The following is a 17142-nucleotide window of genomic DNA, read 5'->3' on the forward strand; positions in this document are numbered from 1 at the left end:
GGTAAAGCGACTCCTATTTATTTAATGAAAGAAATACAATGTTGAAGGTTTTATTAACATGATTATTGTTTTATTGATTTTATCATGCTGGTTTGTGAAGTTAAATATACAACAGCTAATGGAGGGGGTCTCCACTGCCCTGAGAGGCACCATAAACCCAGTATGACCTGTCTGAAAGCATCCTGTGAGAGTTTAAGTTTCACTTCCAACACAACATCTGTAAGAAACCAGCACACAGAGGAGGTACTATCACTGGTCTCAGCACCGATCACCTCCACAGACCTAAGGTCAGTTTGAGCCTTCACACCTGGACGACAAATTCAACACATCGGACGCAGACGTCTCCAAAACCGAGGTGACCTTTGACCTTTGTTGTTGGCAGAGCGTTGTCTGTTCCACCTGACTGAAGCAGAGCCTCCGGTTCAGTACCAAGAGGTCAGAGGTCAATAATATCCACACTGAGGGGTGAACCAGATTTGGTCTCCAGACACAGACTGCAATATAAAGCACTGAAACTTTAAGACCAGTGTGTTCTATATGATTTCAAGTTACTGATCTATCTGCTCGTCATTGTCTCATAAAATAGAGAATAATTCTACTTCAGGTGCAGTCAGTAATTTGCTGTTTTAGCCCAACAAGTCTTGAAACCATGAAACTTTTTCAGATGGAAATAAAATAAGAGAACGAACCACATCCTCACAACTGAAAGGAAACAACTTGGAACTGTTGAACGATTCTTAAAATAGATGATTTTTCTTTTAACTGACAAACCATTTTTTTGCTCTATCATATACTTAACGTGGCTCTGCAGCCCGAACTGTTTACCAGGTGCTGCTGTGACTGGATGAGTGACAGAAACACTGGGCTGCATCAAACTGTGAACCTTACATCGTTTGTTTAACTGTCTCGTAAACTATAAGACTAAATACTTGAGTTAGTATGGTTAAATACTGACAATAAATAACCTCAGGTGGAGTAGAAAGTAAGAAGGAAGCAGTTAACGCTGGTAAAAACACTAAATCCAGCAGTTTGTGTCTCCAGCAGACTTCCAGTGAGGGGGCTGCGAGGCGAGCTGCCGCTTACATCCAAATAAATGAAGTCATGTCTCTATTTCTACTCAACAGTTTCTTCATCTTTGATAATAATGAAGTTAACTTTCATTGTTACTTTAGTGCCCCTCAGATTCACTCATTTTTCTCTCTCTCTCCTACATGAGACACCAACTTCCCTCACCAGTAGCTCAAACAGTGCGTGTTCCCTGGCGTGTGCTTCACAGGCAAGCAAAAACCGGCAGCCTCTTTGATCTATCCATAAATCAGCATCATAATTATTGTACATCTAATCTCAATCCCAGCCCTACTTTAAGACGAATGTGAGGACAACAACCTCATTCATAAACAAGACGAACAAGCTGTGAGGCAGCTTTAGCTCTTCTCTGAGAAGTTCTGGTTAACAGCCACACATATTTAGAGAACAGAGTGCATTATGGGTACAAGTGCAGGACAGGAGATGCTGTGAGGCTTCTCAGGAGGAAATTAAAGAGACAAAGGGGAATGAACACAGGCTGCAGACTGGAGTTAATATCCTGTTAGTGTGAGGCGTTCAGGTACCAGCTCATGATGTGCCTTTTACAGAGTCAGAGGAGGAACAGGAAGTGAGTTTACGGTCTCAGAGGGATCGCAGCACTGTGGCAGGTTAATCTTTACAGAGAGGGTGGAGGGGGGTCATCAGGGCTTTTTGAAGTCTGGACATGCTCTATCAGTCCAACCCCCCCGCCGCACACACACAAACACACACACACCGACAGCTTCAGCATATTTCAATAAAAGTCATGACAGAGAGAAAGATTCAGATTTTCCCTCATTAGTGGGAACAGGGGGTGAAGTGAAGGTCGCGGGTGTGATTCCCGCCTGGTCCCCGACTCATTACTCGGCTCAGTGCACACACAGCGGGGCGGAGAGGGGCCCGAATACACCGAGGCTAATCAAGGGTTAAAAACACACAAAGATACAGCCTGCAGGGAGAGTGTACAGCACCTGGATCATCACACAGGGCTTAAACCAACTAATAAATCAGTCACATTACAGAAGATTAATCAACAACTTTGATTATCGATAGGAAGGAAAAATGCAAAAAAATGTCTTGTTTTCCAAAATGTTTCTCACAGTGAACTAAATCTCTTGTTGGTTTTGGACTTCAGAAGATATCTCCTTCAGCTGTGACTGTCTGTTTTTGAAAAGCGCTTCATTGAGAGACATTTTAATTCCCTCCGGGCGGCTGTGATCGACGTGAAACCGCTTTGAGTCAGCTGATGTTCTCTACAGAGCTCCTGACCCGGGAGTCAACTGTGAAATATGTGACTTCAAAAAATAAACAAGAAAGAAACAGTGAAGAATTACACCTGGTTGGCTGAAGACGCTAGGGCCACCAGGTCCAGAGGTTGCACACACACACACACACGGGCAGGCACCCACCTGCAGCAGCTATGCAGCCTCTGGCTTCTTACTCTGCTCACATATTTTAAACGCCTCAGTAAAACCTCACATAACTTAGCGGAGCGGTAAAGCCGACTCGTGTTCCAGCTCAGTGACACTCGGTCACAGCAGCAGCCTCATTACGACAAACACGCACAGAAACTTAAACACGACAGTTAAATTATCTTTATGTAATCAGAATCTGATTCTGATTCTGATAGCAGCAGAACAACAACCAAGTCCTATTCTACCTTCTTTATCTAGAGATCAGTTAGGACTCATGTGCACAAGCTTTCACAGAAAAATGCTTTCACAGTGCAGACTTCCAGACTTATCTAGACGCAAATTAAAAAACACTTCTCTTTATAATTTTTAAAAGTTTACTGTGAACATTATTTATATGTTATCAAACCAGGCACCAGGCTTTATATGTAAGATTGTCAAGCCAGCTCTTGCAAATGTGCTTTAAAAAGTTGCAGCCATTCAGTTCACATCGCTACGTTCACCAGCAAACATCTCTGCCCAGTTAGAAAGTAAACCAACCGCCGTAAACTATACTAGTATCACTTTGCATTAATATTGAATAAATAGTGTTCCATTGTCCATCCACACCATCACCACTTATAATCTCTTCAAATAAGACAATGAGATGAAAAAAGTAAAAACAAAAGTGATGATTTTTACAGCGTCAGAGCAGCTTTGCTAATTCACCATGGCAACGATGCTGAATGAAGCCGTAAAGACAGTTTGTTTTTCAGATAACTACAAACCTGCATATCTCATGAATGTGTAGGTGCTAAGTTTATATGCTGTTAGGGTATTACATTTGTATTTATATGACATTTTATATTTTAGAAAACCAACATTGAGCCGCTTTCTCACCGGTCAACAAAAAACGCTAACACCCGCCTTTTTTGCTTAATGGGAAAGGTAACAATCGGCATTCAGACCTGGGTCAAATGAGTCTGCAGTAGACCCGGGCACGCATCGCCTCGGCTCTGATGGGAACACAAAACCTGTGGACAAATTCCGCCCGTCTCCGTCCAAGCAGCGCTCGATTATCGTTAGAGTTTGATAAAGAGACTGAATGAGTAATAGATACGATAAAGACCTACCGAAACATCTTCACTGGTTACTAACCCTCTCAAGCGCGTTTGTGACATCAGACGATGATGCAGCAGAAAAGAGACCACAAGGAGGATACTTCACTGACAATGGGAAAAGAGACAATGGTCTTCTATAAGTGGGTCTTCCCGGGTCTGAAAAACCTGACCACAGTTAAAAATGTACCAAAAACTAAAATGACTTAAACTACTAAAGCAGGTGTTTAACCTCACCTCCATAATTTACACAATTAAAAACAAATTAGAGCTGCCTTGTCATGAAGAAGGGGGAGGATGGGGGAGGCAGAGGGGAGTAACCTGCCTCCATGTTGGCTCCAACATCAGATGGAGCCAGTTCCTCCCCCTGCAGGCCTCAGACGGTGCGCACACACACACACACACACACACACACACACACACACCAACTGTCTGCCTCAGTAGCCTGAACTTTTAACACCTTCAGCACAGAAACACACTTCTATAAACACACACTCACAACAGCAGCCTGATAAAGTTCTGATCACTCAACGAACGTGTCAACTTTTGGAGAACCTTTTGAAAGATTTTGGTGAAATATGAGACTAAAAGACTAAAAGGAAGACTGCTGCATGTGAAAGCTCTTATCAGTCCTCCTTCCAGCATCTCAGTGTGAGATTATTTCCTGCTCCAGTTAAACTCTTCCTCATGTCTCTCGGAGTCTCTCGTGGTTAAAATTCGTCCAATTTCTGTCCTGGTTCGTTTTGTTTCTGCTGCAGCTCGACAGAAAACCAGCAGACTGCAGCACGAGTGTTAAATTGACTGTAAAAACACACTGCAATGCATTCCTGTGAGCTGATCCGAAAATGAAACATTAAACAATTTTCTCTGTTCAATTTAGCACATTTACCTGTCTGGAAAACACCACCTAAAAGTCCTCTGACATTCCAGGAATTCCAGGACCAGTGAATTATGTTCAAAGGAGCCTTTCAGGTGTTCTTTCTATTCAAAGCAACCACAGTGCATGAAACACCAATAACGCACATTTCGGACTGTTTAAGACCCTTAAAATGACAACAAGAGCAGAAAATAAGTCCAGAATCAGTTTGTCTCAACTCAAGGCTTCAACAACAGCCTGCAAACAACACGTTGCTATTAGCTGGTAACGGACAGAAATATGAGGTGCAGCTGCAGAAATAACTGAACCTGCAGCTGAAGACAAAAGTCAGATAGTTTATGTTTGCAGGAGGAAGCTGCACACTGAACGAGCAAGGCACTCACCCTCTGTGACTGCACGACTCCCACTCAGCTCCTCTCAGGACAGACGTAAAGTAATCCAAACTGAAACAACGACAACGACAGAAGAGATCGGGACGAAGTCAGACCGACGGAGAATCTCTGCTGAAACTAACTCAAGCACAGCGAGACGGAGCAGAGCGGTGACATTAAAGTCCTCAGAGCTCACACAGACGCAGCAGAGCTCCAGCAGGGTGAGCTCAGTTCAGTCAGAGAAATCCAGCATGTGTTCCCAGAGAAGCTCCTTGACAAAATATCAGCCTGCAGGCTCAGACAGCTCCACCCCCAGCTCTCTCTCTCTCTCTCTCTCTTTGTGTCTCTCTACCTCTCTCTCTCTCACTGTTGTTGGAGCATGTGAGCCTCTATCACAAAACAGCTGGTAACACACTCACACGCACTCACACACACTCGCCGACACAGTGCTGGCAGGAGTTTAGAGGACATTCTTTGGAGAGCAAATTGAATCTTTAAATAGTCCAGAAGAACACATGATCATCACAGTGAAGCTGCTGGGAGGAATAACGTTCACTACCGATCAATAGTTTGAGATGCTACTTTACTGACCTCTTCTAAACAATCCAGCCATGCAATTGTCCACTCATATAGCAGGACGCGCAACAGAAGTCATCACTTTCTGCTGAAGTTGTTGAACTACAGAACACCTCTGCTTGTACTGTGGTGTTCCAGCTCAGACACACAAACAGACGATAAGAGGCCCAGTTTATAGGAAGTCTGTCCTTTTCACCAGCCTCAGCATTCACTGTTGAGTCTAAATCCTGTTCTATATTCACCGACTAATCCAGGGAACACTTTTTGACACATGTCAGTATGGAACAAGGTGGATGATCAACAGATAAATGGAGGGCAATATCTCTAGCATGGCTAAAAACTTCTCCAGCTGGATGCTGTTACTTTAGCCCTTTTCACACGTGCACTTCTGACCATTTCCAGGAACTTTTGCCCCTGAACATTTCTAGAGTTGTGCTTTCATACACGTCCCTCAAAACAGGAGATTTTCCCGATCATAAGAAAAGAGGGGTGGTTCATGAGGCAGGACATGACGGCCCTCGCAGCCAGATGGTCCAAAATCTCTTCATGTCCACTCTGCGGACATCTTTGCTGTTGTCGTCTTGTAAATGACCCTCCTTCTTCAACCTCGGATGTTTTTAATCATCCTGTTACGTGTCACTCTTCTGGTTTTGAACCGGCCGCATGATACAAACGCCATCCATCCGCCCACTCGCTCGCGGTGAATGTTCCTGACTCAGGCTGGGCAATATGACAATATATATCATTAAAACAATATGAAAATGTCTATCGTGTGCGTTCCTTTGTATAGTCTCTATCGTGATGTTACAAAACCAGTGGCTGAACAGCTTTACGGCAATTTTAAAACCATTTTGACAAGGCTTTACGTTCTAATCTTTGAACGTGAGAGTGAACCTGGATTGAACCGTAGAGGGAGGCGCTGTTTATGAACATGGACTTTAACATGTAGAAAAGGGCTCACGCTCGGCCCACGTGAAAACGGGAACTCAGTACTTTTTATTTGTCAAGTATTTAATTCACATAGGATTATCCACCTGCTGCGTTCACACATCGGCTCACCCTGACTTCCTGCCGACAGTTTACAAGGAGGCTGGCAGGAAAAAGTCTGCATGAAGTCGGGCTGAAAAACTCGGCCATTTGAGTTCACACATGCGGCCCACCTGGACAATGTCAGGACATTTTCAGGAGTCCAGTGCATATGTGAGAAGCTTTTTGAGTGACAAACAGCTGAAAGAACGCCAGCCATAAAGATCTAAAATTGAGTTTTATACAGTGAAATCTGCAGGATTATAGATTTTAGGGAACTAAAAGTGACCAGGAGGAAATATGGAAGAGGAAAGCAGACTTGTATTTTAAGGAATGAAGGCGCTCAGCTGTTTTAGAAACTAGCCGTGTGGGTTCAGAAGCTTTTAAAGGACCCCAGAGTCCAAAATGCACTCCCCACGTCGGAGGAGAGAAACTTTAGATTCCAGGAAAAGAAAGAAAAACATCTGAAGTGCAGTGAGATGTTTGTGTTTCATCAGACAGCAGCTGTGAGGGATCGAGGCATAAATCCAGAACTCTGTGTGTGTGCTGCTGTTATCAGCTCTGTGAGGATCAACCTGCCTCCGTGTTCATCAGACACTCACACTCACAGGACAAATAAATAGTCCTTCAACACTTATATGTATTAAAAAGAGTGACTCCAGATCTCAGAGGAGAACCAGATTCTGCACCGGGCCCTGTGGTCAGGTGTGGTCCGGTGTGCTGTGTTGTACCTGTGTCCACACCCAGCTGTGATTTAATGCGTGTGGCAGGACAGACAGGATTATTGGACTGGGTGCAGGTTATTTTTAAAGGCTGCTCAAGTGTATTTTAGGATAATACCAGAGCATTTCCATAACAATAGTGAAGTTGCTTCTGCATCATAGACCAAGTCAAAGAAGTTAAGCCAATGTCGGTGTGTCTGAGGGTTGAAATAAGAAGTCTGTTTAAACGTCTCAGTGAAATTGAGCCTGTTTCCACTAGAGGAAAACCTCTGCAAACATTTTCTTAGTATATGGTCTCAATCGCTAGAATCAAGTCTTCTTCAGTACAGCATGATGTCCATTTTGTAAATTATGTTCCCATGTAGAGTAACGGCGCTTTTTGCACTGGCGGCGCTCGCAACCTCAGTTTCAGAGCACTTCTCGTCTGTGCTTACTGTTGCTAGGTTGCGAAAGTTGTCTGGTGGCACGTCTGCTCCCCTCGGTAGTGATCGTTCAGTCTGTTTTAAAATCGCTCTGGATGTTTAATATTTGCTTTTATCTGCCGATCATTTGTTGCATGTCATCCCCCACTCTCTATTCCCATTTCCTGTCTATCTTCAGCTGTCCTATAAATAAAGGCAGAAGCCAAAGAAATAAATAAATAAAGTACATCCATGATACAAACGTGTTAAGTAAGAGCGTCATCGAGCTCGTCCATTTCACACGCACAGTGATGAATGTTTACTGACAATTATTCACTTCATGGAGAAACACAAGCTAACCTGTAAACACAAACAGATATCGCTACTGTCTGTGGGTTATTGTTGTATCAGCTAATGCTAAGTGGCAGGTCGCCCCCCCCAAACATTAGTGACCTTTGACCTCAGAGGGTCTTTAGTGTTCGCAGAGGGACTCAGGGGCGTCTCTGGGGAGGAGATGTGACGAGGAATCAGAATGAATGAATAATAAGCAGCGTCACAGGGGGAGATGGACTAATGAGTGTGTGTGTTACTGTGTGTGTGTGTGTGTGTGTGTGTGTGTGAGAGATGCAGGACACAGCTGTGCTCCATAACATGCAGTCAGTTTATTAGTTTACTGACCTATAAATGCCAAATAAAAGCAGATTAATTCACTTAAAATAATCAAATACAAACATGAGGTCAAAAGGTGCTGTGGAAAACATATATTTCGGCTTTTATAATATTTAGGAAGATAAAGCACCTTACTTTAAATGTAGCCGCTGTATTTATCAAAGCATCCTTTTTATTAATTTCCTAACTGTCTGCACCGTCTGCTGTTTCTGCTGGTGTGACACATGTCGATGGTGCAACTGATCAAAGCACACTTTTTTGGGTGCCCCTCGTGGCAGCTCCATTACGGAGGGATATCAGGCCGTCTATTGTCCAGGTTGGTGTACTTTAGCACCATTACACCACTAATGTTCAGCAATGAGAGCTGCATGTAAGTGGCTGCCAGAGCCGGTTACAAGGTTAAGAGTCATTCGTTTCTGGGTGAAAGCTGTGTGTCAGTATTGACCTACCTAAATTTATATCCCAGTTTTTAATGCATATGAGCAACTGATTCTGATATTCATCAGTCTTAGATTCGGATGATAATTGATAACTGATGTATACTCACCTTTAAATGTAGATCTGTCTCCAGGCTGGAGTTGCTGTCTGCTTCAAATGAACTGGCATCAAACCGACCTGCAAACAACCACAGAAGAAATTGCTGAAATTCAACCTGAAAACCAGCTTAAAACATTCATGTCAAACTTCCTATCTCTGCTACAAGCTACAACATCCTGTGAATGAAAGAAGATGACTGAATGAATGACTTGGCTGAGGGTAACGGGAGCCGTTTCCAGCTCTTCACACAGAGTGGACATAAAGGCGTGATGTTGGCAGGACGATGTAACCGCTCCTCTCTGACTCTGTGCTTCATGTCGCCGTGTTGTACTGCAGCAGGAATGTGTGAACTCTGCCAAATGTATGCACAGAGCCTCTGCTGAGCACTGAGGATGAGGAGGAGGAGGTTGTAACTCTTCCATCACAGCCTGCAGCTCTTAAGATTCGGGCCAACCCTGGCAGGACTGATGATTAATGACTTTTGGCTGCAGAGTAAGTGTGAAACTAAACAACATGACACACCGTTAACAAGCCTGGAAAATCTGCTCTACATGAGTCTCACAGGCTCAAGCATTATATTATCTGATGTGAGTCACTCCTCTACTCGTGCATCCACCCTGGTACTCAGTCAGACGCAGTAATAAGATAAGAGGAGAACTTACAGTACAAGCACACATTTGTTTCTGTAGGTTAATTAGTTCAGGATAAGCTGCACGTTTTGTTTAATGCTCTTATGTGCTGCAGTACGACCGCCTTGGCCCACTTAGTACAAAACATTAATACTTCACATAACTGCTGACCATGTTCCTCCTATTATAAGAAAGCCACCGGTTTATGTTCCCCGCATTAAATTAAAGTGAACTTCAGATGTAAAAAAAATCTGCTGAACACGGTTAGAAAAGCCCGTTTTTCTTTTGGAACTGAGAGTGAACAGAAGTGCAGGAAGCACGCTGTGCGATGCAGCTGCAAGAGCTTCTGCTACCTCTGAGGACGGGTCTGCTCCGGTCCAACACATTCTGGATCAGAGTGGGATAATGCACCTCAGCAGGGCTGCAGGATGTTGGAAAATACTGACATTGCTATATCTTATTTATGCAAATACTGTAATATCAAAATGCAGGACATTTCAAAAGACACATGCAGTGGGTTATTTATAATCTAATATACTGATAAACAATTAGCTATAAGGATTTTTATTATTTAGGTTCTAGCTATGTTTATTAGCAAAACAATGACCCTTCTAACACAGGCGCTACTTTTAACACACTTGGTTCAGCCCTCTGCGACCCCTCTACTTGGTCTCTTCCACTTCAGTTTAACATATATACGACTCCGATATCGGCATGGACAAGCGGAGACAGAATTCGTGGAGAAGTGTTTTGGAAAAATGACATGCATCTTCACAAACTAGAAGTAGACCTGTGTGATGCAATTGTGTTATTAACATGTGATGTAGCATTTATAACCAGTCAAACATTTGCTTCATGGTGAAAGATAAACTGTCCTGCAGAGCAGCTGAGGAGGTGAAACAGTCATTAGTGTAACTTTTAACTTTTACACAACAAACTCAAAAACCACGATTTGCTTAACTGAACACCTGCTTCTAGAATTAAGGGAACATCAAGTGAGTGAGCAGCAGAGTGAGGAAGCACTCTGCCGTAAGCTGGAAATTTTATTTCCACTGACATTCTGTATCACAGCAACAACATGCAACAAAAGCAACTAAAAACAGTCCAATCTGGAGGTTTTTCAGAAGAGTGTCTGAAGTTTTCAGCTGTTAAAAAACACTTTTATGGACACAGAGCCTTAGATGAGGCAGCTGAGGCTGCTGGGAATGCCATTAGTTGTACAGGTATTTGGTGATAAACAAAGTATTGGATACATTTAACTGTTGACCAAAGATGGCGTTAAATAAAAAGTCAAAGGATCACCAAAGTTTATATGATTCCTCCTGAGGTAAACAGGAAGTAAATTTCAGTCAGGGCAGAAGTGGACAACAGACAGATATCTGCATCTGGTTTGCAGTAAAGTAAGATACATGTGATTTGCAATAAAGCCCTTTAAACACTTCACCTCTGTGTTGGATCTCTGTGACACTCTGCCAACATCTCTCTCTCTTTTGCACCTCTAAAGCCGTTTAGTCTCCCTGCCTGCATTAAAATGGCTCCCTGCCTTCTCTCCTTTCTTGCTGCGAGTGCAGATTTTGTCCCGCTGTTCTGTTGTGGTGGGCTGGCCATTTAAAAACAGCATCAGTCTGGGTCTGAGGCTTGGCCTTGAAGGGGCCTCTGTGGAGTCTGCCTTAAATCCAAACCTTTGAGGTGTCGGCCAGGCTTCCCTGGAGGGTTTCCCTAAACCTGACACTTCAACCTGACTGCAGCTTCAATGGCCCAAAACCAGCCTCCTTTCAAACCCCTGCTGAATATGTAGAGAAAAGGTCGAGGGCAGGGGGGTGAGAGGGGTCAGCTGACTCTAAACTCATACAATCCAACCGCAGTTACATTTCATTTGTACGGACTCCAACCCACAGAGAATATAACTCCTTCTAAGTATTGTGTGCAGAAAGAAAGCCAGATATATCTTCTTCCTGTGAGCCATCAAAACTATTTAAACACATCAGTGAGCCCCACTGTTGCTTTGGGTGACATGTTCTTTTATTACTATGAAAACATTGTAGTTTATTTTGACTGAATCCCACACACACACTGTCCTGCTGCCAGTACTAAATGCAGATTCATCCCCTGCTGAAAATAGTCCCCTGTTGGTGTACAAAAATACTGCAGTGTGCAGTTATTTGAGGAGATTAGTGAAGCTTTTTTAAACATTAAACTAGACTACTAGCCTACTGAACTACCCACTTAATTTATTAATTCATAATTCATCTGTGTTACCTCTATATTTCTTGTGTTTTTTTTAATCTCATATATTTTGCATTGTGCATTTGCAATATTGCAGTGTCTGATAGAACAAGACCAAATCAAGAAAACAGTCAAAACTAGGGCTAAGCTCCAAGTCATCAATTCAGTTAATTGGTCGAGAAGTCACCAAGTTGAACAGAGCACCGTAAGCAACAGCATGGCTGACATTAAGTATCAACATGACCTTAAGGTGATCATTGTACACAAGGTTTTTACAGGGACCCAAATTATCCAGTCTCCTTCTCCTTGAACCAATAAGTACGACCTGATAACATTCAGAGACATTCAGAGACAGCAGGTACAGCACGAGTGAATTAACGAAACAACGCAAACAAGAAAAACATCTTCACAACTTCAACTCCAATTAAGAAATCACCTTCTGTGTTTTAACTTTGTTCTGATTGGTTCGAGTTGGCAGAGAGTTGTTGCAATCCTGTTGTTGAATAAGCAGAGGTGGTAAAAGTACACACATTCTATACCTAAGTAGAAGTACAGGTACTTGTGTAAAAAAAGACTTTGGTAAAAGTAGAAGTACTGATTCAGCTCCTTTACTCAAGTAAAAGTAAGAAAGTCCAGGTTCTGAAATGTACTCAAGTACAAAAGTAAAAAGTATTCCTCTGAAGGTCGTTTTACCACTTCTGTGCAAAGCTAACTAAACCTCACGATAATAATAATAATAATGATTCAAAGACGATTAAACGTAAACATTCCAACTTCAAATAAAATAAAACTATATTCTGCCAATAATGAACATTAACTTTGTTCTAGAGATGTAACAACACCAGAGTCTTGAACTTCAGCGATACACGATACTTCTTTTGATAACTGCAAAACGAAAACAGTCCTCGGCACACTGGGACAGATTTCTTGGTTTATTATCACCGAACACTGTCTGGTTTTTCAGAAAGAATAATAAAGACTGAACCGAACTGAGGTCCCATTTTTGCAGCTTTGAAATCAGTCTTGATGTTGGGAAGGCAGCGTGCAGAGACCAAAATAAAAATAACCAATAATTCTCCTCACATGCATTAAAACTAAAGTAACGAGCCCGTTTTGAGGATGTAACGAGTCAGAAGAACAGATTTTTGTGTTCAAATGTCGGGAGTAAAAGTAAAAAGTAAAAAAATAAACACTCAAGTAAAGTACAGGTACCTGAAAAATCTACTTAAGTACAGTAACGAAGTATTTGTACTTTGTTACTTCCCAAATAAACGACTATATGACTCATGCTTTGTGTTTTTAGTGTTTATACTAAATTAAATGATTGTTGGTAACCTGATGACATTTTCTTTATTTGCACCTGTTTTCAGTTGCAGCACAGTGAGCTCTCTTTGCTCTCTTACATCACAACTCTTCTGTCGTCGTTTTGACATTAATGAAAAGTTAATAACCATTTGTTGTATTGACAGTGTAAACGTAATCACTACTTATAAGATCACATGTGTCTTTTTTTGTATCGTAGAGATGCTCCATGAAGCCTCTGAAAGGTTGAGTGCAGTTCTGTGTTACGTAACAGCATTGTGTTGGACATGTGTAACCAAACAGAGCAGAATCTGAAATCTTTTGTGTGTGTTTAATGACGGTGTGCGGTGAGGACGGGACGTCCAGCATGCAGTCACATGCAGCGAGTCTCAGGCTCTCACTGGCTGAAGGCAGAGTGGTGATTATGCAGCACAGCCTGCGCTGGTGGGCCTGTTTGTGTCTCGTTCTGTATAATTAGAGCTGAGGATGACAACACATCTATAAACACCACATCTCGCTGCTCTGATGGAAAGTTACTGCTGTGTGCTCAGAGCGACAGGCGGGCTGGGCAGCTCATCACAGAAGAATGTGAGCAGGTTTTCCACCTCGCAGAACAATTTGCAGGCAGCCAATGAGCAGCCGGGCCGGGCCTGCAGCTAAGCCCTCACAGAATAGATTCATTCTTGGCCGGCTGGTTCGAGGTCTGCACTCTGGTTTCCAAAGAAAGACACGGACCTCCCAACCGGGCGGCCACATTCCCCTGAGGCCGAGGGATGGATTATTGATAAATGATCACTACAATGATCACCAGAGCTCATGTATAGCAACGTAAAAAGGGAACAGTGCAATCTTTTAATACCAATCTCTTTGTGGTGCATGTTAGTTAAAACAAAACTGCATCAGTGCACAACAAGATGCTTATACTGACTTTTGTTTGTTTTACTTTGATCTATAATTAATATGTTTGATATAAAACAAAATCCGAGAGAAATATGACGCCTGTCTCGTTTTGTTTCCTCTGAAGGGGCCTTTAACCACATGTCAAAACTCACTACTTCACACACTTTCATACATAGATGGCCGTGGCTCACAACAAGGTGCCAACCTGCCCATCACGACCTAAACTAAGCCCTTCATAAACGCACACACTCACACACACAGATTGCTCCGTCTTTAGGGGGAAGTCCGGGTTAAGGATCTTGCCCGAAGACACAACATCCATCCTGGAGAAGCAGAGGATCAACACAAGCCATATACAAGCCAAGAGGATGACCCGCTGATTTTACAAGCAAGTTTATGATGAATAAATGTTCTCCTTATCCTTATAGTTAAAAGTAAAAGTAAACTTCACTTTTAAAATATTTATTTTCCTCTTCAAATATTTGCATTGGCAATATTAATATCATCTTAGATGTCGTTAAACAACCTGATACAGAGTATCATACATCCAGTGTTTCCCACAGACTGACTGTGTAACTGTGTCTTTTTTCACTGCTGATTCCATTTTCAAACCAGTAGGTAGTAAGTCACTATCTATCGCCAAATGAAGCAACACAATGGTGATTGAGCCTAAAGGAAACGACCATCAGCGAGGACAATCAAGAGTTGGACCAACCGTGGACGTCACACAGACGGCGCGGTTTGGATTTCTGTGTTCTCATGCAATTACTGTTTATGGCCATAGATGCCGCCAAAGAGAACGAAACTGTGATCTTAGAGATTATCACTTTAAGTCGAGGTTACAGAATCTGCACCGAACACGTGCGCATACAGGCTTTTACAAAACAGCATAAGAAGGCCTACACCACAACCACCAAATAATACCAGGGACATTCCTTCTCTCTCTCTGTCTCTCTGTATCTGTGTTTCTCTGCAGATCATCTGATTGTGAGTAGAAACCTTCTCAGGACAAACAGGTACACAAGAGGAGATATGAAGACATGAAGTTCATTAAATGCTGACAGTGTTGTTGTTTTGAAACTCGTGCTGAGGTCGAACACGTCAGCAGTGAGCTGAGAGGACGTGTTGGGATGTGACAGGAACGCAGAGGACCTTTACGACTGCGTTTCCCTGATCTTGTCAGGATGCATTATAGTGGTGAAACACACATTTAAGAGCTCATGAGCCTAGAACAGAGCCACGTTCTGTGTATATATCAACATTACAGCAACGTGTGCAGCAGACAGCACAGAGCAGGGGGCCAGTGTGAGCAGCTCCATCAGAGTCTAAGCAGGCGTGTCTCCTCATTATCCACCCTGTTTCCTCTGTCTGCTGTTTATGGCCGGCCTGCTCTCTGACAAAACTAACAATTAGCCTCTGATTTACACCCACAGGGCCAGGTGAGGCTGCTGGCTACACAAACAATTACATCCATTTAGCTGCTTTGGAGAAACAAAAAGAGACAACAAAAGTGACCCAGCCGACCTGCAGCACATAAACATCCATCTCTCACCAGGCTCTCTAACAGGACGGTCTTTGTTCCTCTGGTCCGACGCGGAGATTCAAGTCCAGGCCCGCAGCTCGCTCACACTCCAAGTGGTAATCATGGTCCTGCAGGTGGACAGAAAACACAGAGTCTTCAGAGGGGTTATAACAACATGCTGCTCGAATTATTGATACAGAATTAAAGACCACTTTTTTAGTGTAAGTCTATGTTCTTCAAAATAAACAGTCAGATATTCTTTATAAACATCATGAATAAGTCTCATCCCTGTGACTTCAAAGTCTTCTTTTCATAAATGGGACTGAAGTGAAATTGAAATGCATTTTAAAATGAATTGTGGATCACTTGCTTTGCATCCTGCCTCATCACACACTGCATACTGCTTCTACACATCAACAGTGATTAACAGAGAGATAATGTCTTCCCTTTGGATCAGATCGTCCAGCTTCAGCTCAGTCTGCCTCCTCTGGGACACAAACACCATGCAGCCAAGCTTCAGCATGTTCGTGCTTCACTGTCTGACACAGCAGAAACACAGCCTGACAGCAGACTGCCGAGGTGCTGGTATGTGCTTTCACTGAAGCTCAGCGCTTATCGGACAGTTAGAGGAGCCTGACGGAGGGCGAGGCTGTGATTCAGAGGATAAACTCTGAGAAACAACAACAGCTGAGAGGTTAAAGGAGCCACAGATCTGAGAACAGTTGCTAAAAAACAGATGTGCCACGCTGAATGAGTGCAGAACAGGTGGGGTTTCCATTGCATCCAATGCTCCACCTCTCTAGGCAAAGTACTCTGGAGGAAAGTTCTGAGGGCGAGTCGTCAGCAATGCTTTGATCAATAATTCATGGACGGACATAACCACCTTGTCAGACATCGTTATACGTGTGATATCAACTAATCAACTATTTCTTACACATCCAGCACAAAAGTTATTTCATAACATTTTACATATACAGCAGGTCTAGACTGTACACTTTTTAATATCAGTTGGGGCCTAATTACAGAGACCCAACAATGAATGATCACAGTACAGACTATCACAACTCTCAGTTAGAGCTTTGGGAAAAGCTATTTTACTTGTATATAAAAGTTTATAATTTAAAATAATGGTTGTGAAAGATGTTTAACAATTGTACAAAAGAAAATGTATTTTCTCTCTAACTTTGGAACGTTTGGCACCGAGCCACCACCACTTCCCTAAGCTCCCTGTAATTCATGGAAGCACAACACCTCTCTTCAGACATATAAAGCCAACACAGTGGCATGAGCTAGCTCTAACAAAAGTGATGAGTCTCCTCAGTCCTCTTGAAATGATGTGGTTTTGCAGCATCCAATCACAAGTAAAGTAATGTTTGCTGTAAGGTTTTTCCACTGTCTGTGGCACCTGAAAGCAGCAGCATAACTGTTACATTCCAGCCTCTCAAACAGATGCAAACAGGAAAGATGGGCAAGTGTGCGGGTAGCACTGCGAGTTGCACAGCACAGCTGCAGTCCCAAAACACCATCTTACAAGAAGCTAACAATAGAAGGCATCAAAGCAGTAATTTTCTTATTTTGCTTTGCTCGGGATGTTTCAGGGTATCTTCTTTGGGGCAGGGGTGTGTATTACCCAGCCAATAACATCCTACGGACGTATATGCATCCTCAGTGTGTTATTAAAGCCTGTCTCTCAATCATTACACACTTGAACATACTAATCCCTTCCTACAGCATGCATACACTTCAGGACATGCTGCTGCAGAACTGACAGAGTTACACAACACATGTAGCCGCAGGGGAAACTTTGGAA

Source organism: Semicossyphus pulcher, unplaced genomic scaffold, assembly GCF_022749685.1.
Source record: "Semicossyphus pulcher isolate SPU_LCO1_2020_fin unplaced genomic scaffold, fSemPul1.0.p SCAF_1, whole genome shotgun sequence".
NCBI classification, from domain to species: Eukaryota; Metazoa; Chordata; class Actinopteri; order Labriformes; family Labridae; genus Semicossyphus; species Semicossyphus pulcher.